The sequence below is a fragment of the Elgaria multicarinata genome, chromosome 1, assembly GCF_023053635.1.
Source record: "Elgaria multicarinata webbii isolate HBS135686 ecotype San Diego chromosome 1, rElgMul1.1.pri, whole genome shotgun sequence".
Classification (NCBI taxonomy): Eukaryota; Metazoa; Chordata; class Lepidosauria; order Squamata; family Anguidae; genus Elgaria; species Elgaria multicarinata.
The window spans coordinates 160,442,909-160,456,477 of record NC_086171.1 but is presented as its reverse complement, the minus strand read 5'-3'; the positions used below and the strand labels follow the sequence as shown (position 1 = coordinate 160,456,477).

The 13,569-nt window shown below is 41.5% G+C and overlaps 1 long non-coding RNA gene across 1 annotated transcript in view; it reads right to left on the bottom strand.

The window, feature by feature from the left end:
• Nucleotides 1–533: 533 nt before the first annotated feature.
• LOC134408497 (uncharacterized) overlaps nt 534–13,569 on the bottom strand; it is a 29,988-nt gene continuing 16,952 nt past the window's right edge. Inside the window, exons 2-3 of the long non-coding RNA XR_010026101.1 lie at nt 3,834–4,186; nt 534–2,922 (exon numbers count right to left, since the gene is read on the bottom strand). This is a non-coding gene — a long non-coding RNA (uncharacterized LOC134408497). The remainder of the gene's footprint in view (nt 2,923–3,833; nt 4,187–13,569) is intronic.

Sequence of the window (13,569 nt, the reverse complement as noted above, 5' to 3'; positions counted from 1 at the left end):
ACAATATTGCGAGATCCTCAACCCTCTGTCACACTAGACCTGTAGGTCTACCTGAGACCTGTGACTGTTTTAGTGCTTTTTCTTTACTTATCAACTGGTTTTTTTTCTTATTGTGTTTTATCATTTATTTGGGGTGTGTCCCCCCCCTCTGGTTTTATTATCTAGTTGAAACCATCCTGGAAATTTTTAGTTGAAAAACAGTAAAAAATGTTTTATGTAAATGAATAAAAGTTTGTTTTTTGGTTTTAAATCTCACATCTGAATCTCATCAAACTACTGTAAACAGTGTCCTCGACTGAAATTTCTTTCCCCTAAAACATCCTTTCCCAATTTGGTGCTCTCCAGACGTGCTGGAGTACAACTCCTAAAGAGACCAACCTGCATGGACAATGGCCATGCACCAGATTGGAAAAGGCGACCTAACATGATGATTATACACAAGCATCTTATGCCTAACCCCTGGGTAGGCTTCTTTTCCTTCTTCTTTTTTGTCAGCACTCCCATTACCCATATTTCAAAGAAACAAAGGGAACTGCAGAAGAAAATTTAAATTTAATGGCAAATTTTCTTCATTGTTAGTTAAACAAGTCGATACACAACTGTTTGAGATTTATAGTGCCCATACGAGGGACAAACTCTAACCCACAAAGAACCACACGCAAGGCCATAGCTCAACATCTATAGTGGCATTGGATGCACATAGTGACAACTGCTGGAATGAAACTCAGAAATCACATCAACCATATATAAGATGGGTGCACTTTGGAGAATTGCTCGAGCCCCATGCAATTATGAAGAAAGAAGGTGGTGCTTTTGAATAAGTATAACACTTGTTATGCGCAAGCAAGATCCTGCTACAGAGTTCAGAGAAATCCATGCTAACAATCACTCTATTCCAGTCCAGAGAAGACAGCCCTATGCATCAAGATGGGGCAGACCTTGAAATTATTGGTTTTGGTTTCATTTGCTCTTGAGCATAAGAACATACATTTTCAGATTTGAAGACATTCTTGTCCTCTTTTCACCAAATATGAAATAGAATTTGGGTGGGTTGTACTTCCATCATTGGCAAACTGGCTTTCCACAGTTTTCTTAGCACTTCAAGATGTAATTGTGAATATTTAAAACCTTCCTTACCAGACGTACAACCAGCATTATTGTAAAAGGGGTGTGTGTGTGTGGGCAAAGGTCACTAGGAGCCTACTAAATCGTACTATTGCATAATTGGGCCGTGTGTGTGTGCGTGCGTGTGTGTGTGTAGAGAAACACATTTTCCCCATCCTCCAACACTTTAAATGTCTGTGCAGTTTTGGAGTTTCTGAAGTGGGGGTGGGCAATCTGTGGACCTCATAGAATCATAGAATAGCAGAGTTGGAAGGGGCCTACAAGGCCATCGAGTCCAACCTCCTGCTCAATGCAGGAATCCACCCTAAAGCATACCTGACAGATGGTTGTTGAGCTGCCTCTTGAATGCCTCTAGGGTGGGAGAGCCCACAACCTCCCTAGGTAACTGATTCCATTGTTGTACTGCTCTAACAGTCAGGAAGTTTTTCCTGATGTCCAGCCGGAATCTGGCTTCCTGTTACTTGAGCCCGTTATTCCGTGTCCTGCACTCTGGGAGGATCGAGAAGAGATCCTGGCCCTCCTCTGTGTGACAAGATCCCACAATACTTCACCACTGACTATATTGGCTAGGGCTCATTTGAGTTGTAGTCTAATAATATCTGGAGGACCACAAGTTGCTCGCACATTCTAATGTTTTTATTATACATTATTTTATTCAACAATATCACATGAGACCTTATGTAGCCCCCCATCACTCTGCACCAAAGTCCCACCATTACAAGAAACTTTTCTCATTTAATTTTTCTTTGCTTTGAAGGATGCATGTTCTAACATGCCATCATTAGTATGCTCCCCTCCTCTCACCCACGCTAGTGAACAGGCAATACCACTTTGCAGGTTTATCCCCACTACATAAAAATTTCCACTCGCTATTACATTCTGGGTGCTTCCAGGTGAGGCGTTTATTGCACTATTGCCCTGCCTCATTCACAGAAATTGATAGGGTATGGATGGAAGGGGGTCCACAAGTCATTCTCTCATAACCCTATTGTGTTTTCTCACCGCTTTAAGCTAATCCATTAAGGAAAAAAAGACTGAATAGATACAGAATGCCTTCTTACTATTAGTGCTAGGAGCCCTTTGTGTAGAAGCACTCTTAGACAATTATCACACTCTGGTTGCAGGATTTGAGCTGGCAGCGCAGTAGCACGACAGAGATCTTCAGTACAAACCCTAAGTGGCTGCCCATTTTTGTGACCAGGACTGGCAGTGGAATGCACCAAAAACATAATTTTGCACCCAGAATTTAGCTTATCAATATGCACAAAACAGCTCAGTGTACATAATTCACATTTGTGCAACATTTGTATCTTGCAGGATTTTGAACAAATGCATAAAAAATTAGGAAGGAAAAAGAGCCACAAGTTTCATGGAAACAGCCAGTAGGAACAGTGAGGGAGCCAAGGTTGAAACATGAACGCTCACCGTTAATGACTGAAGTTTAAGTATTCCAAGCTCAGGAGGATACAGGAACCAATGACAAGGAAATAAAACAGACCAGGAAGAGACAAAAGTGTGGTGGTGCAGAAACAATGTAAAAACTGGGAGATGAAGAGAGGTAGAGAGCACAGGAGTCCTGTTGGTAGACTTCTGTAATGCTGCCAAGTCATGACGCCTGCTGCGTTATATGCAGTCTCTGAAAGCACATTTTAAAACTTCCCATCACAATAATTAGGTCTTGAAATGTGCTGTTTTCACAGAGAAATACGTAAGCCAAGATTCTCAGTGTGCTTCCAGATGGACAGCTCGTAGTGCAACCAATCAAAAGACATTGTACAGCTATTCTGTCTTTTCCACCTTATTTTTTTGTAGAAAGAAAAAAAGACAGAAGAAGCGGAGGAGAAAGTATGGGAGGTTTATCAATAGAAGATTATGTAATCTGCCCCCTCCCCACCCCCGGTGAAATTTCATGAATAAGGCAGGGCGATTGCACAATAAAAACTTCATCTGGAAGCACCCCGAGACTGCTGAATTCTACACCATTTAGAGATGTGCATTTATTTTGACCCATTCAGTTCAAATTCCATTCATTACAAAATGAATGCCATGAAAAACAAATGAGTGACGAATAGGTATGAATAGTTCTTTTTTTGTTACCCAATCTGAACCTGTTAGTCACTAATTCAGGCCAGGCATGTGCATGTATTTCTTTTCTCCAGCAGTGATACTGATTTTGGTGGCTATCATTTTATTTTTCCTGAGTGCCTCAGACCAGCCTTCTCCAACCTGGCGCCCTCCAGATGTGTTGGACTACAGCTCCAATAATATGGGAGTTGTAACCCCAAAACATCTGGAGGGCAGTGGTTTGGGGAAGGCTGTCTCAGACATTGCTTCATTTCAGAGCATTCTAGGGGAGACAATGGGGGGTACCATGATGTGGGGCAGTTGCATTTCCTCTACAGAATTATGCAACATCTGGGAAAATAAAATAGTGGCCAAAATCAGAAAAGATGAATGAAATGAGGAGGCTTTTCTCCAACAGACACACAGACTGTCACTACAGAAACTTAGAAGACACAGTACAACAAGGGACCATGTTGTTAGTTAGGCTGCTTAGTGACGGTGCATCATGAAAGGAAAAACTGTTCTGAAGCGCTGTGCATCCAATGATTTCTAAGGCAGATTTGCTGCTCCTTAAGGAAGGCAATAGACTGTATAGTTATCACCTGAAATGGGATGTAATCCCTCCCACAAACTATACAACCTACTACCTCACCTCCACAGAGCAGGACAGAGGCCTCACACATTGGGAAGCTGCTGTGGAATCATGGGCCTGATGTCCAAAGCCCCCCAAGTGGTATTGTCCATGGCAGATGACTTGAGCGCAGATTAACCAGCATCAGGAATGGGTGATCTGACAGGAGCGGATAACTTGACTGTCTCCTTAGGAAAGACAGTAGATTGTATAGTTAGCTCAGAGGGAGAATATGGCTCCACAACTATTCAATCTACTACCTCAGCCTCAAGGACAGCATTGTTTTGTTGCTCATGAACCGCAAACTTGATGAAGTGTTGGCTATGAAGAACATACATGGCCTGGAGCCTTCAGGTGAAGCACAACCTGTAAAAAGAAAAGATTAGGAAACATCAGCAAATGCAAAGTGAGGGGCTCTTGCAACCATATTGAAGTGGACGGTTTCTTTCTTTGTCTGCCTTTTCTAAGTTCCACAGGAACTCACCAAGAGTGCTTCCAGAAGAAGGTCTCTCAGAACTACCAGTCAACAGGCACTGTGCAGCTGTTCCACCCTTTCCTCTTTCTTAGACTTTTTCCTGGTAAGAAAAAAGATGGAAGCACTGGGAAAACACAAAACAGTTACAGACTGAAGACAGTGATGTCCTGTGAATGAGGCAGAATGAATGTATAATAAAACTTTGTCTGGAAGCACCTCTTGTTAGAAACCAGTTCTGTTTCTTTAAAAAAAATGGAGGCAAATTTGGGGTGCTTCCAAACAAGGCTTTCATCCTGCACTTAACCTGCCTCATTCACTGAATTTTATGGGGGTCCAGACATGGTCGTCTTCCATTTGTAACCTTTCTGTGTTTTCTTACCACTTCTTCTGTCTATTTTCTTACAAAAGAAAATCCGTTTTGGAGGGAAAGTTTGGTATGCTAAGAGCCCTCTGACTGGAAGTACCCCTGGAAGCTTAAATTAAATTATTTAATTAATTAATTAATTTCATTTTTATACCGTCCAATAGCCAAAGCTCCCTGGGCGGTTCACAAAAATTAAAGCCATTCAAAATATAAAACAAACAGTATAAAAACATGATATAAAATACAATATAAAAGCACAACCAGGATAAAATCATCAGCAGTGGAGAGATACAAATTTAAAATACAAATTTAAAACAGCAAAGTTAAAATTAAATTTATAGACGTTAAAATGCTGAGAGAATAAAATGGTCTTTACCTGGCATCTGAAAGAATATAGTGTAGATGCCAGGCGAACCTCCTTAGGGAGCTCATTCCATAGCTGGGCTGCCACAGCATAGAAGGCCCTCCTCTTGGTAGCCACTTGGCTCACTTCCTTTGGCAGGGGCTCGTGGAGAAGGATGCCTGAGTATGACCTTAGGGTCCAGGCAGGTTCATATGGGAGGAGGCGTTCCTTCAGATAGGCTGGCCCCAAGCTATCTAAATGGTTAGTTAGAAGAACATACAGATTGTATATGCCCATGAAGCTCAGTACCTAAGCTGGCGTAACATCCAAAAACCTACATGCCTATTACAACTGTTATAGAAATAATTAGAATAATGGCAAACTAAACATTCGGTGTAGACTAGATTACATTCATGGGGTTGGATCCAGAGAAATGCTGGCAGAAGGAATAGGTGGAAGGTGGCTTTCCTGCACCCATTTCCCCCTAAAAAGCCCCTCTGTTCAGAGAAGATTCTCTTTTTCCTCAACACCCCCCCCCCAATAGTCTATTCTATTTAGCAGGGGGGGCTAATCTACAGGAGAGGCTTTTCACAGAGGTACTGGTTGGGGGGAAATCCACCTTCTGGTGTCCTTTCTGCTAGCATTTCTCTGGATCCAACTGCTCCTTATGGATGGAGGATACTTTTGTTTGGTTCGCATTTCGATCAGAACTTACCAAATTCGCATTTCACGAATCAATATTCAAACCAGAATGCAGTTATCGGTTGGAATCTATACATCACAGAATTTTGAAATGCAGTTCTCCAAACAAAACCATGCAAAATTGTATATATTAGTGTGTGTGGGGGGAAATATATTAAGGAAAGCTGCTTGCAAAGAAGTCTATATTAGACAAAACTGTATACAATAATGCATATATTAGAAAAATGTACATGAAAATGCTCACGTTTTATGTGGGTTGTTTTTTAAGTCACAAACTGTTGTGGAAATGGGATGGAATGGATTTAAGATTATAAAACTTAGATGCTGGGAGAAATTTAAACTGACAGATTTGTCCATCTGTATCTGTCATCTTTATCTATTAATTAATTAAAATATTTCTAACTTGGGGAGACCCCTAAGGTGGCTCAGGATATAAAAAGAACATTTAAGACAGAATAAAATTCTAGTCTTAATTTTCTCCCATAATTTTCAATAGGGCAATAGCCAATGCACCACATAATTGGCTGTGATAAAGTCCAAAGAGCCAAGTCTTTGCAGCTTGCTGAAAAGTGAGCAATGAAGAAGCCACACTGGCCTCCTCGGGGGAGAACATCCTAAAGTTATGAGCTACGGCCAAACAGGCCGGCTTTAGCATCAGTTCTTTGGCGTTCTGTTAATTCTTGAATTCCTGGTCTACGTCTCCTCCCCACTCTGCACAGTCATATTCTAAACAAACAAACAAACCATCTCTCTTGTCTTTTGCAGTAACTTGCCAAAATGCTATTGCCTCTAGATATGTAAATATGAGGCAGGTCTGGCCCAAGAGACTTTGCTGTATGACGTAGAGCAGAAAATGACTGCTTGCCCCCAAGTCAAGGTATACAGCCATAGAATTCAAGGCAAGTTATGTTATATGGCACCCAAGGCAGAAAGTCCCACTAGCACCACTCGCTGTCCCTGGCCGTAAAAATAAGCAAGAAGAATAAATGAATAAATAACCATTTGCTGCACTTCCACAACACCCAAAATCATCTGCCTGAGGCAGCCTTCTGACTCGGCCTAATGGTAGGCCTGGCCCTGACTCCTTTATTCAATATAGAGCATTAGAAGGTGTGTAGTCCTTGGTTAAAAAAGAAAGTTCCCTTTTCTCTGTTAAATAACAAGCTGTAGAGCCCAGAAGGAATACAATCATGACAGAAAATATACTACAGGTAGCCAGGCGTCTATTACTTAGAGTTACTGTGTTAGTGATGGAGAAGACTGCATGGCTGGCTGGGTTATGCTGGAAGTTGTAGGACTTTTTTCTTTCTAAATCAGTATAAGATCGTGTCTTAAATTCGCCTCATCCCCTGAATCCAAAACGTTAACAAAAAAGGTGAACAATATATATGTTTAGAAAGAAGACATATTGTTTGTTCACCTTTTTCGTTAATGTTTAATGTTTGGAATTACTTGTCCTTATTTCATTAATGTTTGGATTTATTATTAAATATATATGTATAGGATTGTGCTTTAAGTTAGCAAGGTGGCACTGGTACAGAAATGACAACTGATATATTAGGTTGCTGGTGTAGGTGGAGAATTACATATCTGAAGTACCCCCTAGAAAAAACATCATGGGTTGTATCCAATGTTACACTAGCAGAAACAGTACTAGAGTTCCACTTGCACTTTCTCAAGTTCCACTAGGATTGTTCCACTAGCAATAGCAGAACAACTATCATAAGCTAGACCTAGTCTAATGAAACCATAATGAGTTGTCCAAGGGCTTGCACAACTGGAATCAAAATTTTGGACAGAACACTTGCACAAAGATGAAAATGGGGTTTCTGCAAATGACAGAAGCATTGTGCTAGTGGAATGACCACATTGAATACAATCCATTGAATTAGATTTTAATAGGTTATTGGATGGAAAGCAGCTGAGTGCCTATGAAAGACTAATGTGTTATATGAAAAGCCTGGAATGTTTTAGATCTAGAAAATGAATCCTTTAAACTATTTGTTTTGATGCTCTGTCATTTGGCATTCTAATCACGTAGAGTTGTGGAGCCCAATTTTAATGGAAAGGCTCAAAGAGTGAGGATGTGTATGCATCGTTTATGAGCTCCATCACACCTACTTTTTTTATCCAGTTTTCATCCATAGTTTCCCCCTCTATTTCTTTAGCGAGTCGAACACTGGGCACTTTCACATCTGTGCGTTGTTGCACTCTTTCAGCTCATGTATCTTTTCACCTGGAGTGCTACTATGCCAGTGAAATCTCCCACCCCACAGCCTACGTCTCCTTTCCCCTGCAGTTGTTTATTTTTAAAAAATATTTCTTTATTTCTGCCAAATACAATAGTACAGCAGCCTAAAACTGCACAATTACAGTAAAACAACATACTATATTTCCCCCTAAGATGATATTAAACAAACTCCAAGGAAGGGAGGCCATTTGTAGGAAGCAGGAGAGAGCCCATGGGCCAAGACTGTTGCTGCCCCATGGCTTGGGAAAGGTTTACAGGGGAGTAGTAGTGAGGGTTTGTTTTGCTTGTTTCACAGGGTTGGCAGATGAACAATCATTTTAACAAATTTCTTTTGTAAGGTGGTCAGGTCCCCTCCTTTGCTCCAAGGTAACCAAAATGCTTACATCTGCTTAATTTTTAAAGATAAAGAGATCAAACTTGGCATGGTAATAGCTCTTAAGGAGGGCTTTAGCCACCCCAAAACTGAATCAGCTTGGTTCATCCCTTGATTTTAAAGAATTTTTTAAATGGAAGGTCCCTCACTCAAGAGTAAATTTACTGCATGTAAATGCAGTTGAAATCAATGGGATTTACTCTTGAGTGAGAGAACCAGCAGATCTCTATTTTATGAACCTAGTTGCACAGCTTCGCATGATCAAAGGAAAGGAAAGTGATCCTTCTCAATGGTGGACTATCAGGAAAAGGGTTTAAGGGGGGGGGGGATTAAAAAAAATCCCAAAACACCAAGGGATCAACCAATCTGATTCAAACTTTGCATTCTGAAAGCCCTCCTTAAGAGCTATCACTGTATCAATTTCGATCTCTTTATCTTTAAAAATGAGGGAGCTACAGGCAAGGAGGGTGCATTTTCCACATTTCTTTTAAGTTTAAATTTACCTCTGGTCATGCCTACTCAGGAGTAAGAACATAGAGTTAAATGGGACCTCTCTCCCTCCCCCATCACAGCTGAGGCCTCCTCTTTTGTTAGTGAGACTGCCCTTAGACACCCCCACCAAAGAATGGGATGGTCGGATAGAACGCAACGACAGCAATATATGGTATGGAGGAGCGCATTTATTTCATATGGAGGGAAATAATCCAGACTTTCTCTGCTCCAAAAAGAAACCAAACATGCAGGGGAAGAGGTAAAATTAATGCAAGACTTGGACGACTGTCACGTGTGTATCGGGCTGCAAAACTGCATACCAGGCAGGCGAATGTGCGATAAATTGCTTGTGTGATGGATATATATCTAGGTGCTTTGGAGGAAGTGTTTTAAAAAGAAATAGTATCACTTTCTGCACACACCCTTGGTGGTTTCAGAACTTGTTAATACATTATTATTTCCCCCCAAACAACCTTATGTGAACCTAGTTACATAGAAATGCAATCTTATGGTGTAAGGTAATACCTGGCCAAAGTCTTAGACTTGACAAAGGACTGTTAATAGTCTGGATATTCAGGTGATGTCCCTCAATGGGAGCTAATTGTTAGAAGATTGCATCTCATCACACAGAAGGGTGGGGGATAGAGGGTATAGCTTTCCTTCTTCCTGCTAAGAACGCTATAATGTATTTCCCTGGGTGAAAAGAAACAATGGAAGCTGTGGTTCTGAGTCAGGGAATAAAACAGAGTGGGAGAGGCAGAGAGGGTTTTGCAGCTTTGTAAGCTCAAAGCATTTGGGGATGCAGAGGAACTTCTCTGGAGATCCAATATGGGGCAATGGGCACATTGGCTTTACTGGAATGGTTCAGCTGCCTGCCTCCACCCAAGCTCAGGCTGAATATCTATAAATAAACTCAAATACAACAAGATGCCGCAGGTCCTCAGTAAAGTCAATCGAAAGGAAACCAAAGCCAGGTAAGAAATGGGACACACGCAAAACTAGTATCAGCACAGGTACAAAAGAATCTATTTTACAGATGAGAGAAAGTGGTGTGCCATAAGAGATTCCACAAAAGAGGTAAAGTCCATTAAGTTGGGTTAACTGCACTAATGGCTGCACAAATCCTCTTTACAGCTGCCATCTGTGCATTTTAAGCAAACATTCTCATTTTTAAAGCTCATCCCCAATTCCATGTCAATTTTACATTTGCCATATATTTACATGAATTAGCATACCAAGAGTTATACATACTAATCCTCTCATTTCTGAGCTGTGGGACTCCGCCTCCCAGGAATCAATGCTCCAGACCCAGATCACAGTTCCCAGCGAGCAACGTTGCACAGAACGTGTAGTAACACCGGAAGCAAAGCATCACGAAAACTTGCAGTACCTCTCGTAGCAACAGCTAGATGCTAATCCAGGAAACCCTGTTTCTATTTTTAGTATTACAATGGGGGCCAGAGGCGCCAACTGTAATTAGGACCCCGCCTTAACACAAACTGGACAGGCACAGAAGAAAATAGCTGCTGCAAAGACGAGAATGCAGAATAACTAAATAAGGGAACCAGGAAATCATAAAAGAGGGGATTAGCCAAGCTGATATTCCCAGTACTATCAGTGGTGCAGCTAGGCCTAGACTTGGGGCCATGAAGTCCAGCACCCCACATCCCATGGGCCCCTGAAATGACCACCCACTCTATTTTATTCCTGTACTCATGACGGTGTTATGATTTAAGTGAGTCTAAGGCCATGGCTAGACGAAAGGGTTGGAGGGCGACGATCTCACAATTTTATGATGGCGAGATCGTCTACCTCATCTACATGCGGCGTGTGACATCACGACCACCATTTCGGGTTTTTTTTTAAAGGAAAAGGAGTGCACGAATGCTTGAATGCAAGGTAAGGTGTTTTTTTTAAAAAAATACCTCCCCTCCCCCCACCCCACCTCCGATGGGCACAGAACTCCTGAGGAGCCCCGTGCCCGGTTACTTGCGAGGAGCCGGGAACCTGCAACACCCGGCCACACTTTCTTCAGTCTCGGGATCATCCTGAGACTGTGGAAAAAATGGGGAAAAAGGGTAGGGCGATATTTCGGGCCAAGGGAGGGATCATCCCTCCCTGCTCCCGGGATGCCCTGTGCGTCATGTGGACGCACAGGGATGATCCTGGGGCGATCACCGGAATATCGCCTGGTCTAGCCATGGCCTAAAATGCAAAACTGCACATGCTCAGAGATCAAACATGGCAAACAGTTTCATTGTTGTTCTAACATCAGGAAGCTAGAAGCAGATGTAAAGCATGACTTGGCAAGGGGTGGAGAGAAATGTTACTTGTATGCTATATAAATAAAGTAATTCACATTAACACCCCTGCCCCCCCCCAATAAGACAGTTATATCCAGGCTCTAAACTACCCAGCTGCATCACTGACTGCTATAACCCACATTTGCAGCCATTTTGTAATAGTACAAAAGATGGGCAGGGAACATAAAGTCAACATGAAACAATGGATGCATAAATATAAGGAATGCAATATGTTTACAATAGTCAATTAAACAAATTTTAAAAACCAAATAAATTAAATAAAATGTCAAGTGCTTATTCAATATTTCAGAGCCTTTGCACCCTTGGACAGCATACTGGAAATCAAAAGCACATTTACTTGTTATTATGCAAGTGCACGCAATACCACCTGCATGTTCTTTTTAGATCTCTTAAAGGCTAGAGAGATCATCAAAACATAATGAACATTTAGGGACAACTCTGGAATATCCCTGAGGAAACCAGTCCTTTGCAGCCCCTCCATTTGGACCTTCAGGAACCCCTAAATCAAAACACAAATGATCCAATTCTGTTTCTCAAATTGTTGTTATATTGTACATCAGAGACTGTCTGGACAGAGCTGGGTTGCCGGCGCTTTCTTGAAACCCCCATGCTTTCGCTGCTGCAGGATGGTGGTGTGTGATCTTGACGCAGAAGGCAACGCGTGCTTTCTGGCGGCTATTCAGCTTGCTGGGTCTGCCCCCTGGCTTCTGCCTGGGCTTCCAGTGACCAACCAGGTCATACACCCGGGAATGCCTCTGCCACAACGCTGGAGTGATGACAGAAGGTGGAAGAGCTGGGGTCACCTTGCTGCAGCGTAAAAAGTTGGGGTAAGTGCCCAACTTTTTTTAATACGCAGCTTCGTGGAAAAGCCCTGCGGTGGCTGCTGCGTTGTATAACTGACGCAGCACCATTGCTCAGCCACTGTGGAGCTTTTAAAACATATACACAGCCCCTAAGACTCTGTGGAGGAGGGGAGATGTGTCCCCTTCAATAGCTAAAGGAGAGCTTTTTTGTTCGGCTTTCTGATTTCCTGCCCAGTTTTCCTTCCTACTTATTACTTTTAAATATTTAGGTTTTTTAAGCACACACCACTGGCTGAGGAAAGAAGGGGTCTGGGCAAGCAAATACAAGAGAAGCACCAACTTTAAAGTGGGCAGGGGGAAAATAATGCTCATCTGGCAGGAAAGAAAGTCATTTTATGGTCAAGAACATCTTTAATCCTACCTCAACCTACCTCAATCCCTAAATAATATATTTACTTAGGGTGACCATATGACCGGATTTGCCTGGATTTGTCCGGGTTTTTGGGGACAAATCCGGGAGGGGAAGGGGAAATCCGGATTTTTCCAATCTTCCCCAGCCAAAGAGCAGTTCTAATGGGAATTAACAAAAATGCTTATAACTCCATCATTTTTAAAGATAAATACATGAAACTTGGCACGATGGTAGCTCTTAGGTAGGGCTTTAGTCATACCAAATTTGAAACAGATCCGTTCATTCATTGATTTTTTAGGATTTTTTTTTAAAATTGAGGTTTTAAAATTATTATTTTTAAAATCGTCATTTTTAAAGATAAATAGATGAAACTTTGCACCATGATAGGTTTTAGGTAGAGCTTTAGCCACACCAAATTTGAAACAGATCCGTTCATCCATTGATTTGTAGAATTTTTTTAAAATTTGAGGATTTAAAATTATTATTTTTTAAAAATGTTATTTTTAAAGATAAAGAGATGAAACTTGGCACCATGATTGCTTTTAGCAAGGACTTTAGCTATGCCAAGTTTGAAACAGATCTGTTCATCCACTGAGTTTTAGGATTTTTTAAAAAAGTTTGAGGTTATAATTTTTTTTTTAATGACATTTTTAAAGATAAAGGGCTGAAAGTTGGCACCATGATAGCTCTTAAGGAGAGATCTAGCCATGCTAAGTTTGAATCAGATCTGTTCATCCATTGGTGTGCAGTCGGGTACCTGGAGCTCAGGAGAGGCAAGGCATCCACAAATCAAAATGTGGGAAAGGAGAGGTCAGTTAAAGCAGCCCACAGGGCAAAACAGAATGGGCCAGAGGCCTTTTCCGCAAATTTCCACATCATGGGCGATGAAGGGTCATCTTTAGAGAAAAACTCTCACGACCAACAGTAAGGTGCCAGTCAAGAGAGAGGGTTCTTTGCGGATGCCCTGTTGCTGCGAATGTTGGAACCTGACATATCATTGCTTTGCTTCGCTACCACTTCCCTTCTACTTCACTTTGTACACTTGTGAGCTAGGCTCTGACTGCACTGCTGGGATGCAATGCAGAACATTTGAAGTTTAACATTTGAAGCATTAACGGTTTTAATGCTTTATGTGTGTATGTTCTGTGTTTTAGAATTTTAAATTTTGTATACTTTTTTTTATCTCAATTTTAGAATTTCTGTAAACCGC